At 43.2% G+C, this 9,337-nt stretch overlaps 1 protein-coding gene across 1 annotated transcript in view; it reads right to left on the bottom strand.

The window, feature by feature from the left end:
- Positions 1-9,337, bottom strand: part of SH3TC1 (SH3 domain and tetratricopeptide repeats 1) — a 143,695-nt gene that overhangs the window by 134,130 nt on the left and 228 nt on the right. The window contains exon 1 of the mRNA XM_069070425.1: positions 6,610-9,337. This exon is cut by the window's right edge and continues 228 nt beyond it. The gene's annotated coding sequence lies outside the window, so the exon portion shown is untranslated. The remainder of the gene's footprint in view (positions 1-6,609) is intronic.

The raw sequence follows: 9,337 nt of genomic DNA, 5'->3' as shown, positions 1-9,337 counted from the left end.
TTCCTTCCTTCCTTCCTTCCTTCCTTCCTTCCTTCCTTCCTTCCTTCTTTCCCACAACAATCCTGTGAAGTTGATTGTACATGTATTATTAGTCTCATTTTGCAGGTAAAGAAACTGAGACTTAAAGGTTAAATGAGTTGGAGGTTGTATGGCTTGAGGCACAAGTACAGGGTATGCATTCAGATCTCCTGGGTTCAAGTCCAGGCTCCCTCAGAGAAGAAAGTATACCAACGTCAAGGAAGGTAAGTAAGGATTTAGCTCCACCTTTCACTCTACTTCCAGTATGACTTTGAATTTCATTTTCTCAGCCAGAATACTTGCACTAATTGCTTCCCAGGGATGTTGTGTGGACAGCCCACCAAAAAAAAAAAAAAACATGCAAATATAAGCCATACCACTACTAGCTCTGTATCACAAAGAGATTATTTTTAAAAATGGAAAAGGACCTATATATACAAAAATATTCATAGCAGTTTTTTTTTGGTGGTGGTAAAGAATTAGAAATTGAGGAAATGTCCATCAATATGAAAATGGCAGAACAAGTTGTTGTATATGATTGTGATGGAAGAATGTTGTTTTATAAGAAATGATGAGCAGGATGCTGTCAGAAAAATCTTGAAATACTTGCAGGAACTGATGCAAAGTGAAGTGAGCAAAACCAGGAGAATATTGTACATAGTAACAATAATATTGTATGATGATCAACTGTGAATGACTTAGCTACTCTCAGCAATACAACCATCAAAGACAATTCCAAAGGACTTGTGGTGAAAAATGCTGTCCACCTCCAGAGAAAGAGCTGATGGAGTCTGAATGGAGATCGAAGCATGCTATTTTTCACTTTATTTTTTTTTCATTTTTTTTTGTGTGTTTTCTTTCACAACATGACAAATACTGAAATATGTTTTGCATGACTGCACATGTATAACCTATATGAAACTGTTTTCCTCCTCAATGAGGGGGAATAGAAAGGAGGGAGGGAGAGGGATATTTTGGAACTCAATATTTTTTAGTGAATGTTAAGAATTGTTTTTATATGCCAATGGGAAAAAATAAAAACATATTTAAAATGAAAAAAAAAAACACCATCATTTTGGCAGCTGAACAGAAGATGAATTGGTGTGTAGAGAGTTTTGAAGCTGGGAGACCAATTAAAGGGCTAATGCAATAGTCCAGATGAGAAGTGATGAAGGTCTGAACTGGGTGGTGGTTGAGGGAATAAAAAAGGGGAACATATCAAAGAAATATAGTGAAAGTAGAAATGAAAAGATTTGTCAATGTACTGAATTAGTGGGGTGAGTAAGTGAGGAGTTGAGGATGAGACTGAAGTTGTAGGCAACTGGGAAGATGATGGTTCCCTTGTCAGTAATAGGGAAGTTCAGAAGAGGGGAGATTTTGAAGGGAAAAGTAATGAATTTTATTCTGTGCATGTTGAATTTGAGATGACTATAAAACATCCAGTTTGAGACGTCCAAAAGATAGTTGGAGATGCCTGTAGCACAGACAAAAGGGAAGTCTACCAGCGGTCTACTCTTCCGAAAACTCAAACCTAGGTCCAGCACTTGCAGAACTCAGACCAGGGGGACAGCAATGAGATTTGGTCCTGGATCAGACCACTTTGGGAGCACTGAAAGTTTGCAGGTCTCCAGCCTGTTCCTGAGATGCTGGAGTAATACAACACTCAATATTCCAAGAAAGAACCAAGAGGACCAGTTCAGATTTTTCCTGCATAAGTACCAGTGTCTAGCCCTGACATTAAATCCAAATCAGGAAGCAGGCAACAACAACAAGAAAAAAGAACCCCACATAATGAGGTATGCTAGGTAGCACAGTAGATAGAATGTTGGGCCTGTAGTCAAGAAGGTCTGAGTTCAAAAATCACCTCAAACACTTACTAACTGTGTGATCCTGGGCAAGTAACTTAATCTCTGTTTGTTTCAGTTTCCTCAACTGAAGATGTGAATAACCACACTTACTTTGCAGTGTTATTGTGAGAGTCAAATGAGATAAATCTATAAAGTGCTTGGCACATAGTAGGTGCTATTTAAACTCTTAATCATTTCCCCTTCCCTAATGAACTATCATAGTAGCAGGGATGCTTATGATACAAACACAGTTGAGAATGACTCCAAAATATCTACAGAGACAAACATAGCTTGAGTACCATTTCATCTGAAATTCCTGCAAGATATGAAGCAACAGTTTAAAAAAAATAAATGAATACTTGAGGAAAGAATTGGAAAAGAAATGAGAGTTAAGAATTCTTAAAGGTAATTAACATCCAAGTACAAGAGGTACCTTGCCCAAGCAATAAACTCCCAGAAAATTCAAATGAATGAAGTAGAAGCTAGTAGCTCCACGAGACAAGAAATATTAAAGCAGAGTCAAAAGGCTAAAAAAGGAGAAGAAAATGTAAAGTATCTGATAGTAAGAACTGCTCTGGAAAAGAGATTGAGGAGAAAAAAATTAAGAATCATTGGACTATCTAAATTCCATGACCAAAAAAGAGCCTAGACATTCTGTTTCAGAAATTTTGAAAGAAAACTTCCTAGATCTCTTAGAACTAGAGGGCAAAATAGAAATGGAAAAAATCCACCTATCCACCACCTGAAAAAGAAAAAAAGAAAGAAAATTCCCAGGACCATCATAGCAAAAATCCAGAATTTCCAGATCAAAGAAAAGTATACTGCAAGGAACTAGATTCATGTTCCAATCACAATCAGAATTATGTAATGCTTAGCAGTTACAACAAAAAAAGGACCAGAGAATTTGGAATACTATATTCCAGAAGGTAAAGGATAGGGGCTTACAATCAAAAGTAACTTACCTACCAAAACTAAGTATAATGTTATTGAGGGATAAAGATAGGGGGAAATGGGCCTTTAATGAAATTGAAGACTCTCAAACATTCCTGATGAAAAGACTAGAGCTGCAGAACTATTGTGAAGTACAAACACAAGAGTAAAGAGAAACAAAAAAAGGAAAATGTGAATAAACAATAATAAAGGACTAAACAAGGAAAAATGGCTTGCTATTTTATCTGGGTAGATGATACAGGTGTCCTTTCTGATTCCTATCATCATCAAGGTTCGCAGAATAAGTTCAATTAGACAAGGTTCTCCAGTGATTCTTTTATGTCTTGATAATATTAAGAAAAGAACAAAAAGAGAGAGGAAGAGTCATATACTGGGGTGGGAGGAGGAGGGGAAAGGGAAGGAAGGTTAGGGGAAATTATATAAAATTATATAATTTTATTATATATTATAATATATTATAGAATATATAATAATTATATACATTATATAAAATATATAAAATATTTAAGTAGATAACAGTCACCAAGTAGATAACAGTCACCAGGATCTAAACAAAGTGATAAATTTGGATAGTGGGAACCTCAAAGGAGGATGGGTTATTTAGTGATGGCAAGGTTATTATTATTATTATTGTTTGCCCTTCATTCTTGAAGAATACCATGACATCAGGGAGGTGATGCCATGACTTGCAAGTTAATTGGATTTAAGTGAGGCAAGGCTATGCAAAGTCATCAGCCTCACTTTCTCCTCTGGAGCCTTCTTGGTTCAATGGTAAGATATAGATCAGGGTGACTGGAGGTGGCCCTAGTGTTGGTGATGAAGGAGAGACTAGAAGTGGGAACATGAGAGCAATGGGAGGAAGGGGTATTCAGACTTCTCCACTTAGATAAATGGGGGGGGGGGAGCGGTATGAGAGAAAGTGTAGCCAGTACTGTAAAAAGTTATTGAGGGAAGCAGTGTCTTCAGGAGGGAGCTAGGTCTCAGTGAGTGATTCGCTTTTACTCAGTAAGTAGTAGATGATGGGAATGAGAAAGGAAGAGGTTTAAGATGAAATGAACTTTGTTAATTATGGAGCAAGCATTTCAGAGGGTACAGTTTAGCTGAACAGTTAAATGACTCATCTATCCTGAATGCCGTATCCTACGATGAAATTTATATGGACCCTTTGGAAGAAGATAGACCACTAAGGCCCTGCCATTAGAAGGGTGAATTGTATTGGCTACTGTGCCTCCCTATGCTATATTCAACATTCATGGTCACTTGCCCCCTCATAGATTGTAAGTGTATTTGTGGGAGAGCACATCTCAGTTTAGGGGAGAAATGCTTTGTGATCACTGTTCTAGCTTTGCCAATGGAGAACGACTTCTTTTTAAACAGTCAGAAAAAGCATTTACTCCAAGTGTTAGGAGGATAGCCACCCACAGGGTTACTCCTAGTCCCCTGAAAGTAGTAGCAGACACCCCTTCTGGGAACCCAACCTTCTAGAGTCAGAGTGCATCAGGAGAGTGAGCCCAGAGGTTTTATATACATGCACATGCAAATATGTGTATGTGTGTGTGTATATATGTGTACGTGTATGTATATATGTACACATATATATTTGTAGCACACATATAAGTATATACCTGTACCTTGTTGTTCTGTCATATCTGACTCGACTCCGTGGACCATAATGCATAAATATTGTCCATGGGGTTTTCTGGGCAAAGATACTGTAATGATTTGTCATTTCCTAGATATACATTTAATATTCTGTGTACATGCTTTTTCTTCCATTATACTGTAAGTTCCTTGAGGACAGGAAATTTCATTTTTGTGCCTGTATCCCAAGCATGTAGCACAGTGCTTGGTGTATGCTGGTGTATGTAAATAGCTTAGTGTAGGTTGAATGAATGAATGACTCCTGATCCCCAGCAAGGTATAGTGGAAAAGAATCGGAAATCTAGGTTGAAGTTCCAGCATTTTGATCTTGGGCAAGCGATTTTTCCCTTTCTGATCTGCTCTCCACTGTAAAATACGTTTGGCATATACTGTCCCTAAGGTCCATTCTACCTTGGTCGTTCTAAGTGCCAGCTAAGTGACACGACAATAATGTGTCTTTTAAACAATATCGAATTTGTACTGGAGTCAGGACACCTAAGTCTGAGTCCATGCTCTGTCACTTACTAGCTGTGCGAACTTGGGACAAGTCACGTCCCTTTCCCGAGCCTCAGTTTCCTTGTCTGGGTAAAGAGAACGATAAAGAGTCCTGCAGGCGCCTGCTGTCAGCTGTGTGTCTATGTCTGCGCATTGCATCGTGGGCCTTGTAGTCTGCTCCGCCCTCGGCCACCAAGAGATGCGATAGGGTTGGGGAGCACCGCCTACACTTCCCAGGGTGCTTTCCCGGGGGATGGCGGGGGAGGGGGATTCTTCTCCCTCCCAGAGCCGGAGACCTGTCATTGAGCTTGGGCTGGGTTACCACCTGGCCTGCGGGGCGGGCGGGGAGCGGGGTGAACTGTGGTGGCAGCAGCGAGGGAAAGAGGGGGGCGGGGAGAGAAAGGGGAGGGAGGCGCGTCCAGGAAAGTGAGTGACAGAGCTGTCAGTGGGGATGGTGAGGAGAGCGAGCGCTGGGGGTGCCTGCGGACCTGCCACCGCGGGGCCCGTGGGAAGAAGAGCGCTCGCCGCCCTAGCGCGGGCTGCGCCTTCCCTGCAGCGCACCGGGCTGCTTTTGCCCAGTTGGCCGGAGGGGATGCGGTGCTACTGACCCCGGGAACTATAGGGCGGTGTCTGCAGGGAGGGAGGGGGCGTGCACCACTGCTTATAACCCGATCCCGATCGGGGAAGGGAGGGATGTGGCTGCGCTCCCTGCTTACTGGCTGAGAGAGTGCGACTGCTTCTGCTGCCGTCGCCGCTGCTGCTCGTGCTGCAGCTGCAGCTGCTGCTGCTGCTCTGGGACTTTTTGATGCGTAACAGGTAGGAGAGGGTGGGGAAGTGGAGCCATCCCAGCCTGAGCCAGCAGCGGCAGCAGCGGCGAGGACCGGCGCCCAGCGCATCCACCTCGACCCTGGGGAAACCAGCCAGAGGAGGCTGCAGGACCTAGCTGTACCCGCTAACCGCAGGCGCCTTCGGGGAAGATGAGCGCAGGTAAGTGCAGCTCGCGCCTCCCTGCACTTGGGGTCTGAGCCCGCCGGGAGAGAAGGGGAGGGCAAAGGAGAAGGGGCTGGCCGGCTAGGAGGGGCTTCATCCTATTCAGCCACTTGGGGGGAGGAATCCTCCTAGTCACTGTGAGTGGGTAAGTCATTTTTCTTTTCTGGACCTCAGTTTCCCTATTTGTACAACGAAGGGGTTAGACTATCTGATCTCAGAAGTCTCCTCCAGCTCTAATAACTGATAATCCGTGCTTGCCTGAAGCTCTGACATTCTGATTTTTAAGGATTTCCATCACCATGCTTCCCCCCCTCCCCATCCTAAAATCCTGAGATCTTCAAATGAGAGACAGAGGTATTTTGAGGACATTTCAGGCCACCGCTTGGGCCTAGAGCCCTGCGTCTCTTGGGTTTCTGAGCCCTGAGAGTGGAGGAAAAGCTGCAGTAGTTTTCTGGTGACCCCACCCTAGCTCTTCTAACAAGATTTTCTGAAGCCCAGGAACGGGGTGCAGGCAACAGCTGTGTGCCACATCTCATTGATGATGATAAGACATTGCTTTCTCGTTTATAAAGGGTATTCTTAAGAAAGACCCTGACAGGTAGGGTGTAAAGGTATTGCTATTCTCACTGCAGTGGGGGAAAGAGTCTCAGAAGGGAGAATGACCTACCCAGGGTCGCACTGCTGGGATTCTGGGGTTCGTCACCAGATGTCTTGGGTTCAACAGCTTTGCTAACAGTCAGCACTTTGGCTTCTTTTGCATCCAAGCGTTCTGTTGCCCCTCACCCTTTCCTCCTTCCTTCTCGTCTCCCAGCCAGCCTAAAGTCAATATCCTCCTCCTTTCTCAGCCGGTCCCTCTTTGCGGTTCCGTCACGTTATAATGCAGGTCCCTTTCCAGTCCAGAAAACAACTGAGGCTCCCACCGTCTCCCTCTGTGTCTGTCTGGCTTTGGAAAGAAGCCCTATCATCTTGCAGCACCGGTCTCTTGCTGCTGTGGCTGCAGCTGCTGGCTGCTACTGCAGGGCTCTCCAGCCGCCGGGGCCGAGCTCCCCTCCTCCGACTAATAATAGGCACCCGCGAGCTTTGGCTGGCGGCGGATTATTCCAGGCGCCCAGACCGGGCATTGAACTTTGGGATTTTGGGGGTGGGCCGGCTCTCCAGGTGAGAAATAGGAAGCTCAGCATCTCTCTCTTCCGTGCCTCCAGCTGCCAAGTCCAAGCTGGCTGCATTCAGCGTCAGTCTCGGAAATACGAGAGCTAGCTCTGCCCAAAACCTCTTAGGAAAGGCGTTGCGGAAGGAGCCCCGCCGTCAGCTTAAGAAAGCTTAAAGGTGGGAGGTGGGGTTGTTGAGAGCCAGAGGAGAGAGAGGGAGACCTGGTGGATTGAGAAGACACCTTTTATAAGGGAGCGTAGGTGGTGGGTGTAGGGTATAGGGTGTAGGTGGTGGTGGTGGAGGCTAAAATGGGGAGGTCTGAAAGCGGGGGACTTCTGTGGGAAATCTGCCAGGAGACTGAGAGGAAGGACCCTTCAAGGGAGGTCAGGTGGGTGGCTACTGATATTCTGGGCTCTCAATTTCTGAGCCGGGACGCCCATGCCTAGTGAACGACTTCAATTCTTCAATCAAGGAACCCAAATGTGGGTCATCTCAGCCACTGTAATCCAGTTGTCCCTTTAACACCCTCCCCCACCCCCACCTTTCCTATAGGCCTTTTTTTCTGGACCATGCCCTCCCTCATCTCTTAATGTACCCTGCCATCACAGATAATTTAATTTTAGTGCTAGTAGGGATCTTACATCTAAGTCAAGGGTTCTTCAACCCCCTCCTTTTTTGGCAGTCTGGGGAAGTCCATAAACCCCTTTTCTGAATAATGTCTTTAAATAATTGAAGGAAATGCTAAATTTCATTTAGAGGATAGTGAAAATAAAGTTGTAATTTTTTTGCCCATCCAAATTCAGGACCCCATAAAATCTGTCCCTGGACCCTGAGAGGCTGTGGACTATAGGTTAAGACCCCCTAAGTAAATGGGTTTATTTTATGAATAAAGCAAGTCAAGTCACTAAGCATTTATTAATCTAGGTTTGATACATATTAGGCATTTAATAAATGCTTGTTGACTTAAGGGCTTACTATATATAGTACAAAGCCCTAGAGATACAAACAAAGGCAAAAACAGTCCCTTCCTTCAAGGCTTACTAAATTAAGTCCAGAAATTGGATAGAGCGCTGGACCTAGAATCAGGGAGACCTGAATTCAAAACCTGTTTCAGACACTTAATCACAGTGTGACCCTGGGGAAGTTAATTAACCTCTGTCTCAATTTCTTCATCTGCAAAATGGGGATAATATAGCACCTATACCACAGTGTTGCTGTGAAGACAAAAAAATATATAGTTATATAGCATCTGGCAATATATAAATGCTAGCTATTAGTTAAGACTAAGAGAAGTTAGGTGAGAATAATTAGTGCGTGTAGTAGATCAAGTGAGGTGGTAGATGTGAGTAATTTGTAAATGGCTTTACATTATACAGATGTAATAGAAATTATTATGAAATCTTACTGTTATAATTTTTTATTGAAATTCTTTTGATCTAGGACTTGTCATCTCACAAACCTAGAATATACTTCCTTTTCAGTTGACTCAGAGAATCCTTCTTTTCCTTAGAAGCTTAGCTTAAATTCCATCTCCTACACTAGGCCTTTCCCAGTTTCCTGCCTGCTAATCATAAAATTACCCTATATTAATTTTATTTATAAGTTCATGTTCCCTAACAAAATGTAAGCATCATGAGGACAAGAACTGTCTTACTTTCTGTCTTTGTATTCCCAACAGGCAGCACCATGCCCAACACATAGTAGATACTTAATAAATATTTATTGGTTGAAAATTGATTTAAATGTGTGATTGAAAAGAGTGGATTGATCATGTGATGAAAGCAAATAGCCTGAGTGATCCACTGGTTACCCATGAAATGCAAAAAGAGACCGACCAGAGGAAGTCTTTCAGCATGCATGGACTTCACTCTATACCAGCAGAGGAGGAGCCAACATTGATGACATTACATCCATTGAAGTAAAAGGAAGAACTTTCTAAACCATTAAAGCTGTTCATAAGTAGCATGGCCTATCTTATGAGGTAGTGAGTTCTTTGACACAGGAAATATTCAAGAAATCCCTTATAGGCTAGAAGGTTTGGTCAGTCGACCTTAGAAATCTTTTCCAACTCCAAGCCTCTTTGTTTATTTGCTGCCCTTAACCAAATAATCACTTTTACTAATGGTAATGAAATCTCCTACATGATGCTTCAGAATCCTGGGAGAAAAGGTGTCCCCCAAAGAAAACCAAGATTGAATCTTAACATCAGTTTCCTCACCTGTGGATTAGATGAACTACTTGGATTA

This window comes from Petaurus breviceps, unplaced genomic scaffold (genome assembly GCF_028583685.1).
Source record: "Petaurus breviceps papuanus isolate PSGF00001 unplaced genomic scaffold, PetGlider_PUasm1.0 140, whole genome shotgun sequence".
NCBI classification, from domain to species: domain Eukaryota; kingdom Metazoa; phylum Chordata; class Mammalia; order Diprotodontia; family Petauridae; genus Petaurus; species Petaurus breviceps.
The sequence above is the reverse complement of the archived record's forward strand: the minus strand, read 5'-3'. Positions and strand labels throughout refer to the sequence as shown.